Source organism: Delphinus delphis, chromosome 5 (assembly GCF_949987515.2).
Source record: "Delphinus delphis chromosome 5, mDelDel1.2, whole genome shotgun sequence".
Taxonomy (NCBI): domain Eukaryota; kingdom Metazoa; phylum Chordata; class Mammalia; order Artiodactyla; family Delphinidae; genus Delphinus; species Delphinus delphis.
This window is the reverse complement of record NC_082687.1, coordinates 76,345,050-76,361,671: the sequence shown is the minus strand read 5'-3', so window position 1 is coordinate 76,361,671 and position 16,622 is coordinate 76,345,050. Positions and strand designations below refer to the sequence as shown.

General features: G+C 41.4%; 1 long non-coding RNA gene across 2 annotated transcripts in view; it reads right to left on the bottom strand.

Annotated features, from left to right (window-relative positions):
- Positions 1–488: 488 nt before the first annotated feature.
- Positions 489–16,622, bottom strand: part of LOC132425479 (uncharacterized) — a 53,545-nt gene continuing 37,411 nt past the window's right edge. Inside the window, exons 4-7 of one of the 2 annotated variants that reach the window (XR_009519446.1) lie at positions 10,150–10,214; positions 5,351–5,419; positions 1,742–1,871; positions 489–1,176 (exon numbers count right to left, since the gene is read on the bottom strand). This is a non-coding gene — a long non-coding RNA (uncharacterized lncRNA). The remainder of the gene's footprint in view (positions 1,177–1,741; positions 1,872–5,350; positions 5,420–10,149; positions 10,215–16,622) is intronic. The other variant, XR_009519445.1, reaches the window with a different exon arrangement.

Below are 16,622 nucleotides of genomic sequence, written 5' to 3'. Positions count from 1 at the left end.
ACCACAAGCCAGGAATTGAATTCTATGGAACTTGAACGACGTAGGACTCCAAATCTCATGGGGGTTGAGAGGGGGGTTGTTTGTTTTTTCTCTGTAACTGACACATTGTTATCCTTCACTTCTGGAGCTGACAACTCTAAGTAAAATTGTAATTCGTGTGCGTAAATGTGCCTAAAAAGGCCCGTACGTGACCGGAAGTCCTTTCCAGCTGGTGTGCACCAAGCCCAGACTTTGCTTTGTGTGTGCTGCCATGATCTATCGGCTTTTGCTTCTTCAGTTACTTCTCCAGCTCAAGTTCCTCTAAATTCTTTTGTCCCGTTCATTTTTGTTTCAAATACATTTTTGTTTCTTTGTGTCAGGGCCCAACCAGGAAGACAGAAACCACTCTGAATATTTAGAACAGAGGAAGTTTAGTGCAATGAGATGAAAGAAACTTAAAAGCCAAACAAGGGATGGTGAGGCAATCCAGAGTCTAGCCACAGCAGGAAGTCGCCACCACTCCCAGGCTGGAGGGACAAAGGGAGGAGGTGATGCTACCCGAGCCCTGGGCCTGGGATTACCCAGAGGAAGCAGGAACTATGGCAGGTTTCCTGTGAGAGATGGAACCAAGGAAGAGAGGCAGCAGCTGCCAGAGATACCACCCAGGACTGAGAGAGAGGGAGAAATACCCTAACTTCAACCTCCCTCCTGTTCTCCAAACTCCCACTAGAGCCTCCATGGGCCAAACCCAGTTGGGAGCCGGCTGACATGGGGTCTGAGAACATTGGCCTGGAGGGGTCAGGCCCCCTGAATACACAGCCAGGGAAGGAAGAGTGAGGAATGGACCTCAGGTCAAGCAGACCCAGAACCAGCACATTTATATGACAGTGTCATGCACGTTTATGGTGGAAATTTTATTTTATTTGTTTCTGTTTTTTTAATTTTTGGCTGCGTTGCATCTTCGTTGCGGTGCACAGGCTTCTCACTGCAGTGGCTTCTCTTGTTGGGGAGCATGGGCTCTAGGCATGTGGGCTTCAGTAGTTGTGGCACATGGTCTCAGTAGTTGTGGCTCGTGGGCTCTAGAGCGCAGGCTCAGTAGTTGTGGCTCGCAGGCTTAGTTGCTCCGCGGCATGTGGGATCTTCCCGGACCAGGGCTCGGACCCGTGTCCCCTGCATCGGCAGGCAGATTCTCAACCACTGTGCCACCAGGGAAGTCCCAGATGGTGGAAATTTTAGAAAATACAGATATGCAAAGAGAAAAAGGTAAACATCACAATCCTATTAGGGAACTGCTGAGTGCTACCTATTTCTCATTAGTCACTGGGGAATCCATGCTCTCGTCCTTTCCCTGTAAATAGGCCAAGCAGTCTAGCAGTTTGACAGTTTCTAATATACACCCTGAGAAATTCAATTTCTCCTCTTTATCAAGTTAAACGTGAAAAAGTAAGAAAAAACTTTTATCTCTTCTAAGAAACTGACTTGCTTCTTTTCCCAGATAATGTGAGCTATATGATTTATCAGGTTTCCTCTTTTTGTCCAGGCTACCGTGAGACTCAAGGGCACATCTCATGCTCAAGACCAGCAACTTTTAAACTTTATGGTGGGTACGTGCTTCTTCCTTCTTCTCCATGTTCTAAAGTGTATTGCATCATATCAGCTCTATGACATACGTGTATGCATGAAGCCAGCAGGGACAAATATAGGCACCTAAGGGAGAGGTCCCGGAGTTATTTCCCCAGAGGGTCGCTGGGGCATCACTTACCCTGCCCAACTTCGTCCACTCTGAGCCAGCTGGCCAGCACTGGGGAGTCATCTGCCGCTGTGGAACAGATTCTATCACCCTCCTCAACAGCAGATGGCTGCTCTGCACTGATCCATGTCATACATCATTGCTGAGGGAGACACCACCATCGCTGTACAAATCACTAGCATCCTCGCTCCAATTCGCTAGGCTGGGGATTACGCGTGTGTGCTCAAATAGTCTCTGGTTTAATAATTTTTCAGCTAAGCGACCCTATTAGCATCTTAACAATGGAAAGGGGTGGAGTGAAGGGCCACTGGGGAGATTATGGTTAGATTTTTAATTAGATTGGGCATTTTAATTAGGTTGGGCACAGCTTTTTCAAGGAGGTGAAAGCATTGTCTCCTCAAGCGAGCACCTCTCTGGCCTGTTTTAGCTTCCTTGATTCACAAGTTAGCTCCTCTTGAAATGCTTCTCTTATAGTTTGTTTATCTGAGGCTGATAGTCTGGGCATCGGGCCCAGTTTAATATAATTTTTACTGTTGCTACCGTATCCCCAGTTCTATCGAGAGAGTTATTATCATGTTGTCTAAGACACCTTACCATGGCAATTACCAGGTCAGGTGCACACCCATGCTTCTTTCTACCTCAGCCCTCCCCAGTGCTTTCTACTTCAAATTTTAGAAGTGAAGGTGATTCTCACTTCCATTCCACCGAGACAATGAGAGTTTGGGACTTGATAGCATAGCAAAGTAGATATTTGGCAATTATCTAGATCATTTGATCGAGATAGGCAAATAGTTGACATAACTGAGGTCCTGGAATATATCTGTGTGTCTAAAGAACATTGAAAATCCCCCAGTTGCTTATAATTGATTGTAAGTTATATAAACACATAGGCTGCTTTTACAACAAATTTGCTTTCCTAATTACGTTTTACATAATCTAATGCATTCATATTAGTTTGAATTCTCTAAGCATATACCAGCCCAAAGGTACGTTGCCTCGCAGGCAGGAGAGGAAAACTGACCACAGATGACCATCTGTGTAGAGTTGGAAGCTGGCAATAATAATAAAGCGGCAGCACTGACAAAAGAAGATAAACATTGCAGCATTTGATTTGGAAAATGGTGTGTGTGTGTGTGTGTGTGTGTGTGTGTGTGTGTGTGAAGTTCCATTCTTGGTTTCAGTGCAGAGTTGGGTCAGACCCTTAGGATGACTTTAGAACACAGGCATTGAAGGTGAGCGATTGTAATAATAACCCACTTCACAGGTGTGGACATTAGCCAATAGACATGCACATCTCTGGCTTCACACCAAGGCCTAAGGTGGAGCCTGAGCCTGGGCTTGTCCAGGAGGTTCACACCTCCCGCAGACAGAGTCCTGCTGCAGAATTGTATCGCATTAACAATGCGACTTCCTGGAAAAACAAATAAAATGTTTTAAATGTTTAAATGCATTTTCAAGTATTCATCCTCCAAATATTTAGACTCTGAGCCGACTGGGCCAAGAGCCCAAGCTTCCCGTGCATGCTCGATTGTTCCAACCCTCTCCCCAGGATCAGCAAACATATAGCAACTTAAAATATTATCCTCTTGGAGCCGAAAAATAATTCCCCAGCTATTGTTCCAGGAAATCAGCTAGGTATCTCTGTCCAAAGTCCTCCTTCGTAATGTCTGCAAGAGTTTATTACTTTTTAGTAAGTTTAAGAAATTCTTTAAAAAGCCTCCCTGACGCTGTGGTCTGTGTCCACAGTGAAGCTGCAGCATAAGAAAGAATGGGAATGGAGAATTGGGAGTGGAGATCGGTAGGAAGAAAGGGAAGAAAGAGGGAGAGAGATGCAGGAAAAGCAACAAACAGCCTATTGAGGATAGAAGGCTTGGATGTCTGAATCAAGTCTTAAAAGAGGGACTCTGAGTAAACCAGGGATTTTGTTTTTGTTTTTGCAGAGACGGGAAAAGAGGGCAAGAGTGGCAGAGGCTGATTGCCTTTTGCATTTAAATTTCTCTAAATTCAGTCATCATATAATATATTCTCCTTTTCCCAGGCATATCTATACCAAAACTTCCTCTTTTTTAAGCCTCCACAGCAAAATAATAATAATTCATATCACTGCCAATAAAATTATCTAATTATAGAGTTTAGACCTCTCATCTTTATCTAAGAAGTTCCACAAGATAAAGTAAATACCTTTAATGTAGATTTTGATTCTAGATACTGGGTCAGTATTTAGTTCAGCTTTCCCAATGTACTAGGTAGAACAGTGGAGTGAAATCTAACATACATTAAACTTTTGTAAGTTGGATAATATACGAGAGAGAGAGAGAGAGGGGGGGGGAATGGGTATTGGTCTTAAAAAGCAGGTGCCCCAGAGTGAACATGAGACAGGACCAACAAATCTGTTCTGCCCTAGGTTTGTCTCCATGCCTACGGACCTTCCCTGTGTAGTCTTCTGCTTCAAATACACATTTTTCATATACATGACCTCAAAATGTAAGCTAACTGCTTCACTGGTACTCAAACAAGAAAACAGCTGTCTGCTCCAATGATGGAGGGAAAACTGGCTGAGAAATAGTCCACCAGGCTTTGGCATGGTACCTCCCTAAGAAAACTTCAAGGGAAGTTTTGATTATCTGTGATTTTCTTCTCGTGGCTGACTTCAGAACCTGGCCCTCCCAGCAGACACATCTCTGCTGAATGATTCCCCCCTTGGCAAAGAGAAAATTTAAAAAGAAGTGGGGTCATTCTTCTGATGTCTCTGTTCCAGAACTGGAAACTTTGCTTTCTCCATCTCTGTGCCCAACTGCAAAGCACACGACGATCTCTTTCGGCTTTATCTGGGGGTACAAAAATGGTCCACGAACGAAAGGTATGGGAGACAGGGTCATTCAGGAATTCATTCTTTCCTTCATCAAATATTTGCAGAGTACCAGCGATGTATCAGGCTCAAGATCCCACAATGAGCTACTGCTGAATCAGAAAGGGAATCAAAAGACCCAATCGCGACTTGGTTACACTCAACTTGTGAAGTTGGAGGAACTGCTGACCCTTCTGGGTCTCAACTGTCTACCTGACTAAAAAAAAGTGGAAAAAGTTGTGGCAAATAAGTTCTAAAATCCCTCTCAGTAATAAAATTCTGCAAAATCAACGTAGAAATATTTTCTAAAACCTTAAAAGGACTAGAACAAACTTCCTCATAGCAACTCTATCTACTCCTGACAAGCACCGTGCCCTAAGCAGCTCTTTTCCTTCATCTCTGCTCTTCCAGGTTACGGTCAGTTTCCTCTCCTTGCCCCCTCCACTGTTGTACAATGTAACACCGTACGAAACAATATAGCCATCAACTCCTCCTTCTTCTCCTCTCCGACTCCCACAGCTTCGAAGTAGACATGTGGACAAAATGAAGGGATTTCTTCCGAAATGTTCTCTGTCATAGATGCTGTTGTTCAGGCCCTGTCAGGGTGATTCAGGCTTCAGTGTTTTGATTAAAAGTAAAGATAGCTACACTGTGGACGAAAGGTATGGAAATAGATCTCTTGAAATCACACTTTCGGATTGAGCAAATGCTTCATTTCAATGACTGCATCATTTGTAACGTGGCTTTTGTGTCGTATCATCACACATACAGACCTGTTCACGCTTGGTTGTTGAATCTCCATAGTAATGGCTTGAGCATCCGTTGTCTTTATTCAATCTTATCTAAAAAAAATAATAATAATAAAACACTTGGTTACACGAAGGGAAAAAAATTCCTATAAAATGCTTGAATGTCTGTGCTATTATATCAGAGAATGTTTACCAATATTGCTTTAGGCAATACCTCCTTGTTAGTTGTTCTATTCAGTTAATAAGTATATATCTGAAGAAGACATATTCAATCAGTAGTTGTGCTTAATTCACTCCCGAGCATTAAGGAGAAGACGAAAAGTGTAAAATTTCCAGAAGTTAAGGGCAATAGAGTGGAAAGTCAGAACGCTTGAATCTGAATCCCACTTTTATAGCTTACTAAATATTTGATCCCAGGGAAGGTACTCAGTTATTCTGGACTTTATATTCCCCACAAGGACATTAATAACTCCTACGCTGTCTTCCTCACAAAAATTTTGTGAAGATAAACTGGTCTGTAAGAAGAGGAAGAAAGTATTACACTTATATAATGCTTACTTGCCAAGCACTTCACATATTCACTCATTTAATCCTTACAAGAATCCCATTTTACAAGAAATCACATCACTGAGAGGTTAAAGGATTTGCTTATAAAAGGTGGAGCTGGCACTCAAACCGAGGCAGAATCCATGCATTTACCTCCATATGAGAATCAGTCATACAAAGGGCGCTACTAAAATGTTTCAATGCATTCAACGGGGGGAAGAACTTTTGTTCACCTTCTCCCACTTTTAATGGAAATGTGGTGAGGGGAAGACCAATGTCTGCAATATTTTTAGTGCACGTAATTAAAATGATTTTCCTAGGTTAATAGCATTAAAATTTCACATTGTGTGGTTTTCTCACAAAGTTATAATGCTTTGGACTTATTAGACTTAAAAATATCATGTATTTATGCAACAATTCCACATTTTCCTCTTGAATTTGCATTCCAACAAATTAAAATGATTTTTCAATATCCCGGCAATACAGAGCGCTGAACTCAAGGGAATCTAGCATCTCATGCTTTCTGCCTGCCTCTATAAAGCAGGCAAAAACTTGAAAACCAGAGGCACCAGCAAACTTCCAGCCAACAAAGGCAGTCATTATGTTTTCTGCACTTAGAAGCTTTTACTCTGCCAGGCAGATACAGAGAGTACTGATCTCCTTCCAAGTCCCAAACCTCTTCACTTCCTCTTTCTCCTTCTCTCTGTCTAGGGCCTTTTGAGCGAGATGGCCAATAAGCCCCTTGTTTCCCATCTCTGCAAGAACAAGTGGGTGCTACTCTCAGTGTCCACCAAACCATAAGTCCTTTGAGGATACAGGAAGACATCCACCAATCTCAAGATCAAAATGCAACAAAAGGAAATCTGCAAGCAAAGGAGAGGCTGCCCACCACCCCGTTCTCTTATAAAAATGGCAGAATCTCTGGGGAGAGCAAGCAGTTTGCTTCTGCGTGGTATATATACTTACCAAAGGTTCAAGAATACTTAATTTTACTTTTAAAAATGCTCTAATTGTATAATAAACTACACTATTAGGAATTGGGTATTTTGATACATATTCTCTCTCTGAAGTTCATAGTAATCCTTCTATTCACATTAGTAGGAGCCAGCGATAGGATTTGAACTCATGTCCAGCAGACTCCAAGGCTCCTGCCCTTCCCTTAGCAACAGACTGTCTCTGACTGGGTTCCAGGGATCACGGAGTAGTCATTTATGATCATAGTTTCTTAATTAGTTTATCCTACATTCTAAAATATGTGTAATTCTACATTTCCAGGCAAACAACACAAAAAAGATCTAGAGAACGGGAGGGAAATTTTTTTCTTAATTTTTCAGGCTTTAATCATGCAAAGCAACACATCCACTCCAAACACACTCTCCCCCTTTGATTTTGTGACTCCTGTAATGTTTCCCTGCTCCCAACTGGTAGGAAGGGGCAATTGGGTAAACCCAGAGAGGGCTGTCAACAGATTAAAAAATCAACAGAAAAGATCAATTTGAAAATAAAAGGGTTGAAGATGGCATTGGCTACTGGAAAATCAGAGTAGCCGTCTCTTTTTAACAACTCAGCATGCTGTCCTGCAGCCTATAATTTGCCCGCATTGTCCAACAAAGTAGGAACACCCAAGGGAACAGGACCTTATCACCTCTCTTGTCAACCTCTCTTGCCTTGTCCCTACTCCCAAGGACAAGCCAGTGGAATTCAATCCCAAAGATAAGAGTTTAGTCCTGCTACCTCTGAACTGGCCCTGGGCCAACACAACAACCCTGGCATCTGTCGCTCCCCTCCACATGGCTGTTTCCATGAAGAAAACATTCCTCATCATGCAGTAGGAACTGGGTCATCACAATTAATAACCCACCAGTTAAAAGAATGGGCTCTGCATTCTCTTCCAAGTGTGAGGGTATCCTGTGATACAGGGTAAAGTGTCCACAGCAGTATTCTTCCTTGACAGGGAGGTGGTGGGGTGAGATGCCCGATCCCCAAGAAAGTCCATCAGGAAAAGAAGGCCAGCTTAAGAACATTTCATGTTGCGCAACAAGTCTAACTTAAATCAGGAGTGGTTAATACTTGTAGGTATAATATCTATCATTAGTTATTCAGGAAAGCAACATGGGAAGTCACTACCAGGTCAGATGGCCTAAAGCATGCAAGTCAATTAAGCAGCAGAATGAAGGTGACAGGAGGCAAGAGTGTTGCCCAAAGAAGTTGACATGCCCAGCGTGTCTGGATACGAAACAAGCCTCCTGATAGCTGAACGTGTTTTGAAATACTTGTAAACTACTTGGTTAAACATCTCCCATTCTTGTGATAAACGGAAATTACCAAGGAAAAATATACTAAACCACTCAGTCAAAATAAAACTTGGTGAAGAATGGTAACATCCCCAATACTGAATGCCCTTGGAGCTCTTTGATCTGTGCTTTTCTAACTTTGGCTCAAGGCCCCGTTAAAACCGAGGAGTTCATGTTTGGGCCAATAAATAGAGCCAATAAAAGTCACTCTTGGACCAGGAATGGGTGGAACCTAGGTCATTAATGGTGTTTGGTGATTGTGAATGCTGACAGTAGTACTGCTAAGTATGTACAGCTCCCTTTATACCCTAGATGAGAAGGGCCAGTCGCACCTAAGAGAGAAAACAAGAGCAAAACCTACCCCGAGGCCCAGCATTGAAATTTTATTTGACAAATATGCATTGAGCTTCTACTAGGTGCCAGACAGAGCTTAAGCAGGACGCATCCACAGATGAATAGGAAGTAGACCCAGCCCATGAGACTCCAGACTAGAAGGAAGTCAGTTATGTGCCCCCAGCCATGATACAGGTCAGACTGTGATGAGGGCTAAGCAGAAGAAAGAGTAATTAACTCTACGTGGAAAGATTCTAGAAGACTTTACAGAGGAAGTGCTATTTAGCGGAACCATAAGGAATGAGTGAAAAAACCAACAGCCAGAAAAGGGTGGTATTCTGAGCAGAGGAGACAAGCTAAGTAAGTCGCAGAAGAGCTGAGGGGCAGAGGCAGCTGGGGAGAGAGTGCTAGAATTCTGACATGGAAGGAATTCAAGGCCTGAGGCTGGAAAGGTAACTCAGGACAGACTGCAAATGGTCTGTGATGACTTGTGACACATGCACTTGACCTTATTTTGTAGGCAGGGAATTGTAAGCATTTTATATATTTATATTTAATTTTTAATTTTTATATTTGAAATATTTATATTGTCAAGTGATTCTTAGGAGGAACTTGAATGCATAGAACAAAGAGACGTGATGTTTTATTAGTGAAATTTTTTTTTTTTCCACACCGCGAGGCTTGTGGGATCTTAGTTCCCTGACCAGGATTTCAACCCGCGCCTTCGGCAGTGAAGGCGCAGAGTCCTACCCACTGGACCGCCCGGGAATTTCCTACATTTGCTTATTCTTAGATCAACTAATGAGAAAAAATATAATCATTTGCACATCAATCAAGATTTTTTTTTCTAGTGCAAGTGACAGATAACCCCATCCAAACTAACTCAGGGAAGAAAAAAAAAGTGAGGGAGGAGAAAGATTTATTGACTAAATCCAGAAGTGCTTCTGGGATTCCAGAATCAGTTGACTGAGGGGCTGAAGGAATACCATCAAAGCTGTCTGTCCATTTCTCATCTCCGTGTCCCTCTCCATGGAGGGGCACGGAGAATGGTGGCTGCCCCATTCTCAAGATGAGCTTCCTCCCTGTGGCAGTCCCTGGCAGATCCAGGCTTATAACCATATTCACAAGTTCCAATCTCCTTCCTAACAGGACCCAACACAATCTCAGAACTAAGCCTCAGTGGCCTGGCCTGACTCACATGCCCATCCCTGGCCCTGTCACTGCACCCTGGACCATGGTACACACTGAATGGTCACAGTGGGTCCTGTGTCCCCCCAGAGTCTCCATGGACTCGGAGGGGAGACAGATGGTCTCAGAGGAAAACTGAGGTGCCATTACCTGGAGAAGAAGGAAAGATGCTGGGCAGGTTAAAATAACACAGTCTACTCTAATTTGCAAATAATATGCAAACATTTTAAAGTTGGGTTAAGGAATAACAATTGCAGGCTTATATCAGCCTTAACATCTAGTTTGCTTCTGTATTTTATTTATTGTATTGAGAAAATCCTGATTCACATAGGTGAGCAGTTCTAAATAGTAACTTTTTCATACCTGGAACACTTAGGATACTCTTTAATTAAATTTTTGCCGAAGTTTAAAAGCAGGCTGTAAGTTTGAGTAATACGTAATTCCATTTCAAAGTTTACTTACCTAAACTGTGAAGAGGCTCCTCTGCTAACTTAAGTGTTCACTGGGAAGAGGTTTTTCAGATATATCTGCAGCATGTGATGAGAAATTCAACAATATGATTTTCATTTATTTTTTATTTATTTTTATTGAAGTATAGTTGTATAATATTATACAAGTTACAGGTGTACAACATAGTGATTCATAACTTTTAAAGGTTATACTCCATTTATAGTTATTATAAAATATTGGCTATATTCCCTGTGTGGTTCATTATATCCATGTAGATTATTTTATACCCAATAATTTGTACCTTAATCCCCTACCCCTATATTGCCCCTTCCCTCCCCCTCCTGGTAACCACAAGTTTATTCTCTATATCTGTGAGTCTGCTTCTTTTTTGTTATAGTCACTAGTTTGTTATATTTTTTAGATTCTACATGTCAGTGATATCATACAGTATTCGTCTTTCTCTGTCTGACTTATTTCATTTATAAGTCAGACAGAGAAAGACAAATGCCCTCCAAGTCCATCCGTGATACTGCAAATGGCATTATTTCGTTCTTTTTTATGGCTGATTAGTATTCCATTGTGTGTGTGTGTATATGTATGTGTGTGTGTGTGTGTGTGTGTCTGTGTGTGTGTGTATATATATATATATATATATATATATATATATATATATATACCGCATCTTCTTTATCCCTTCATCTGTTGATGAACACTTAGACTGCTTCCATATCTTGGCAATTGTAAATAATGCTGCCATGAACATTAGGGTGTGTGTATCTTTTCAAATTAGTGTTTTCATTTTTTTCAGATATGTACCCAGCAGTGGAATTCCTGGATCATATTAGAGTTCTATTTTTAGTTTCTTGAGAAACCTCCGTACTGTTTTCTATAGTGGCTGCACCAATTTACATTCCCACCAACAGCGCAGGAGGGTTCCCTTTTCTCCACATCCTTGCCAACATTTATTTGTGTTCCTTTGGGTGATAGTCATTCAATATCACTTTTTTAAAACTCAGATATCTCAGTAACTGTGGTTCAAAGTTTGAACACAGTAAAATAAACGTTTTGCAATTTGAGTCACAATTTTAAGTGTCATCTTCACTGCTGACAGGTTATCAACAATGGTAGGCGTGGTGATACTGCAGCCCCACATGGCCAGACTGAACTCATTCAGCTTGTTAAAAAGCAGCAGGAAGCTGATGCAACTCTGTTGTATCAAAGCACTGTTTTGCTAAGTTTCTTTTCAGAAAAATTAATTAGAGATTTCTTGTCTCGTTTGAAATAGGAAAAAACTCCTTGCCCTAAGACAGTGGATAAATGTTACCAGGAAAAAAATTCTGGCACTCACAACCTATTATGTTCCAAATAGCTTTGGAAATCTGAAATTTAGAGATCATGTCCTATTAAGCTGACAATGTAGAGAGTACTATTAACCACTGTTTAGAAGATGCTATCTCCTTAAGAGCTAAGCCTTCTCTACTCAACCTGCCAGTGCCTATTCTAAAATCACATTTCAGCAAAGTAGTTCCTCAGCACTTTGTAGCAGCACTGTGGCCATTCTACACTGTTTCATTTCTCTTGGTGTGGATGGCATGCTTCCTTTCCTAGACTGAGAGCCCCAAAGTGTTGGGGCTTTGTCTTATTGTGTACCTTCTCCCCATACAGCTTAGTATAACATATACTATGAGCTTAGTGTCATGTCTGATATGAGGCAGACTAGATAAATGTTATATATTTTTTAAATGTGTTTTTAAGTTACAACAAAATTAAAGGAGAATATTTGTCTAGCCATTGTTTCGAATAAAATTTGTGAGATTAAAAGGTTTGATGCCTTTATTAATAGCAGACAAAACAATACACCAGAAATGTACTTCCTTGAGAGAAATGTTCTCTCGTTGAGCTCCCTGTGTTTTGAAGGCTGTTTTGGGCACATGCACACTCATACTCCTCACCAGTCATTCATTCATGAAACAATTAGTATGTACACACTACGTGATAAGGTATGTCCTAGTTGCTGAGGATGTTTAAAAAGGCGTAGAACACGGTCCTTGACCTCAGGAGTTTAGTCAGGGAGCATCCTAAAAGCGAATCATCATAATGCCACCTGATACGTGCCATAATAGAGATATGAATATTACGTGCTGTTGACGAGGCTCTTTCAGGTTGCCAGGAAAAGAGGCGTGCTCTGGTGACTTGGGTGAATGTGGTGCGTCGTAAGGATACATGAGGAAGTGGGGAAGAGCAGGAAGCAGTTTTAGCAGCTGCCTGACGGAGCTGGGAATGTCACTCAGGACACAGTATACCTCCAGCCACCTGTTTTTCTTGACATTGCTTCAGCAGCGGGCATCTGTTGCTCCCTCTCTATTGCTCTGCCAATATGGTGACTCAGCTACACTCTGCCTCTGCTTCCTCTGCTTGTACCGCCAACTACTTTCTGTATCTCTTTTCTCTACTCCGTTGCTCCTGTTTTGTTGTGGCTCCCACTGCCGCGTAGACAGGACTTCCAGACTCCTCTCTGGGTGTCTGCCCATTTCTGCCCAACATTTTGGCTTAGTCCCCCCAATAGGTCTCAAATTCAAATTGTGTGAAAGAGGCTTTGTTTGATTGGCCAGTCATCATTCAGGATACAGTGACCACCTTGGGTGGAGTTCTTGCATCAGCCAGTCTCATTGGCTACTGGACATCCCAGGTACAACTGCCTTTGGCTCAAGCATCAATTCTCTGTTCAGTCCACTGTAGCCAGGGAAGCAGGGCTCCGGTTTACATCATGTCAACCCATGCATAGAGCACTGTCTGCAGCAGCTTGCGTCACAAGAGGGTGTGGTTCATCCTGGCGATCACATCAACTGACTTCTCTGCAGAACAATGTCCTAGTGCATTGTTGGCCATCTTGAGTTTGACTATTTCAACTGTTCAACTTTTTACAAATAATGTCAGACAAAATGCTATAACAATTATAACTTGTTAGTACATTTTGAAAAGTTATTTTAAATACATAAGAATTAAGACTATTTGAATACTCCACAAGAAAAAAAATAGTTGAAAAAATTATATTTATAAGAAGGCATATTATACAGCCTTCCAAAGGATCATGATTTGGAGAATATATGATGACAAAGAAAAATGCTGACTGATGTAATGTTAAATAAAAATTAGTACATATAAGTTATATAGTATTATTAGTGAATTAATTATACACTCAGCTCTGAAATTGAGAGAGAATAAACTGGAGAGATGAGTTAACAGGAACTCTGGATGGTGGGGTGATGTGTGCATTGAAAAGTTCTTTCATATGCATTTTTGAATTTCTCAACATTTCAAAGGTAAAAAAAACACAAAAAACCCACACAACTATAAGATACATAAAGCAGTGTAAAAGACCACCCTTACTTAGTAGGTAAAGCCCATAAATTGGTTTGACAAAAAATACAAGATCCTTTGGATCCTGCTTCCAGTAAAAAGTGAGATTTCCTTTCTTATTCATGACCCATAACAGCTAAGAAAACAAAGATGACAATGAAATCAAAAGCATGACAGAATAATGGGATACATGGTGGCTAATTATGCATTCTGTGCGGTAGTATTCTTAGGAGGATGTCTGGGTTGTCAAAATATAGTTCCTGCTTGCCCCAATCATTTGTTCATAGACCACAGTGGAATGGGTTTCAGGGGATGCAAAATGGGAGACAGCGAGTCTGTGAACAACTGTAATCCCAAGCAGAAAAAGTACTCACAGGAGATAACGCGAAGGAGGGCAAAGGCCCCGAAAAGATGGCTAATTCTGCCTGTGAGAGTGAGGAAAGAATTTAGAAAGTTGCTGACATTTGATGTGAGCCTTAAGAAATATTAATTGAATTTTCAACGGAGCTGAATAAAGGGCACCTTACTTCTATTCCTGAGTTCTAAACTGGAATAGAATAGAAGCATGAAATAGAAGAATAGGGTAGGTGGGAGACCAAGCTATCACCTTTACTTGATGAAGTTGATAGTGAAGAATAAGGCTGTCTGACTTCAGGTAAGTGGATTTCCAATTCTAAACCCGGAATTAGACAGATTTATCCATGCAGTCACCAGAATTGCATTACCACACAGGTTTTCTGATGGAGGGCAAGACTCCTATAAAACCTACAACAGGAGAATCAGAGCAGAACACATATTCTCAGCAGGCAGATTCACCACCACCACCCCCCCACAAAACGAGGAGAGGAGGAGGCTGAAATGTACATGCTCTGCGCGGCGGGTTGAATGGTGACCCCTTCTTACCCACTCACCCCCCACCTCAAATGACGTGTCCACTCAGAATCTGTGACTATGACCTTACTTGGAAAAAAGCTTCTTCATGTATGTAATTAAAGATCTTGAAATGAGATCATCCTGGGGTAGGCTGGTCCCTAAATCAAATGGCAAGTGGCCTTAAAAGAAAAGGGCAGAAGACAGAGAGAAGATGGTCAGAGATTGTAGCGATGCATCTACAAGACAAGGACCACCAAGGATTTGGGCGACCACCGGAAGCGGGGAGAGGGGCATTGCACAGGCTGTTCCTCAGTCTCCAGAAGGAACCAAACCTGTCCACACCTCGGTTTTAGACTTCTGGCCTCCAAAACTGCAAAAGAATAAACTTCTACTGTTTTAAGCTACTCGATTTGTGCTAATTTGTTACAACAATTCTGAGAGACTAATACACTCTGTTTCTTCTTCTAAACTCAGCCATCTGTGAGTAGAGAGAGGAGGGAGAGGCCAGATTATTTCCCTAGTGGAGCTTTCTCCACATCAAAGGAAATATTATGAATGGGAAAGACACATCTTCCCCTAAAATAATAATAAAAGTTGCTAACATTTTTCGAGTGCTTGTCATACCAGCTATTGTTTTGAGTAGTTTCATAAAGAATACAGTAGAGGACTGTGGACAGGAAGGGACTTCCAAGCCAAGGGGAAAACTCTGTGGGGTTTTCCCAACCCATACACTTCCTCCTTTGTTCCTATATGACTTCCACCCATTTCATGGGCATTGGGTCCAGGGCTGCTGGGATTTACAACCTTGGGTCCCACATCCTCTATTCACAGAGATAGGAGAGCGTTTGTTTAATTATAAAATTTCTGTAAATACCATATAATGCTTATGAAAAAATTGATGTATTAGTCTCCAGAGAAACAGAGCCAAAGGCTGCTAATTTAAATGTTAATCTGATCTTAAAAATATCTTCACAGCAACATCTAGACCAATGTTACACAAAACAACTTGTGTGCCATAGCCTAGCCACGTTGACACGTAAAATTAACCCTCACAATGGGCTTTTTTTCTTTTTTTAAAAAATTTATGTTTTCTTTTAAATTGTAGTAAAATATATACAACATAAAATTTATCATTTTTAAGTGTACAATTCAGTGACATTGAGTACATTCACATTGCTGTGCAGAACTTTTTTCATCTTGCCAAACTGAAACCCTATGTCTATCAAACAGTAACTGCCCATTTCCCCTCCCCCAGCCCCAGGCAACAACCATTCTACTTTCTGTCTCTATGAATTTGACTATCTAAGTACCTCACAGAAGTGGAATCATACAGGCTTTGTCCTTTTGTGTCCTTATTTCACTTCAAGGTATCTTCAAGGTTCACCCGTGTTTTAGTGTGTGTCAGAATTCCCTTCTTTTTTATGGCTGAGTAATATCCCTCTGTATGTACATACCACGTTGTGTTTCTCTGTTCACTGTTCATCTATCAGTGGACACTTGGGTTGCTTCTACCTTTTGGTTATTGTGCATAATGTTGCTATGAACGTGAGTGTGCAAATTTCTGTTTGAGCCCCTGCATTCAATTCTTTTGAATACCTAGAAGTAGAATTACTTGGTCATACGGTGATTCTGTTTAATTTTTTGAGGAACTGCCATACCATTTTCCACAGTGGCTACACCATTTTACTATGATCTAGTCAGCATTTTCAAACTGGTTTCAGCAGACAGGATTAACAGCTGCTTAAGGTAACACATACACATTAACACTCAGACTGTAGCCACACACCCACCCAAAAGTGAACAAAGCATTCAACAAGCAACCAAAATAAATCATGGATACTGCAAGTTGACTATCCAGCCTTCTTCCAGTCTTTCTTCTTCCCTTAGAGAATTCTAATTTTATTCAGTCACTTTTCTTTCCTCTACAGTGTCATGTGCCTCAGGGGAAACTAACCTCAATTCCAGGAATGGGTCTGATTGGTCTCAGGTGAATATTGCCCTGTCAGGAGTTAGGCCGTCCTTAGGCATGTGGTTCAATTTGGACCAATAAAATGAGAGTGAAATTAGTAGTGGGGCTTCTGGAAAATTGTGTCTCATTCCTGGGAAAGTACCATAAGAAGAGACCCTTTCGCTTCTTCCTCTAGACCTTGTCATTTCTGCATGTAATTCTTGGAATTGCTATAGCCAGGCCGTCACTAACACGAAGGTAAAGCCAATATCAACCATGGAACAGTGGAAGAGGATGTAGGTCC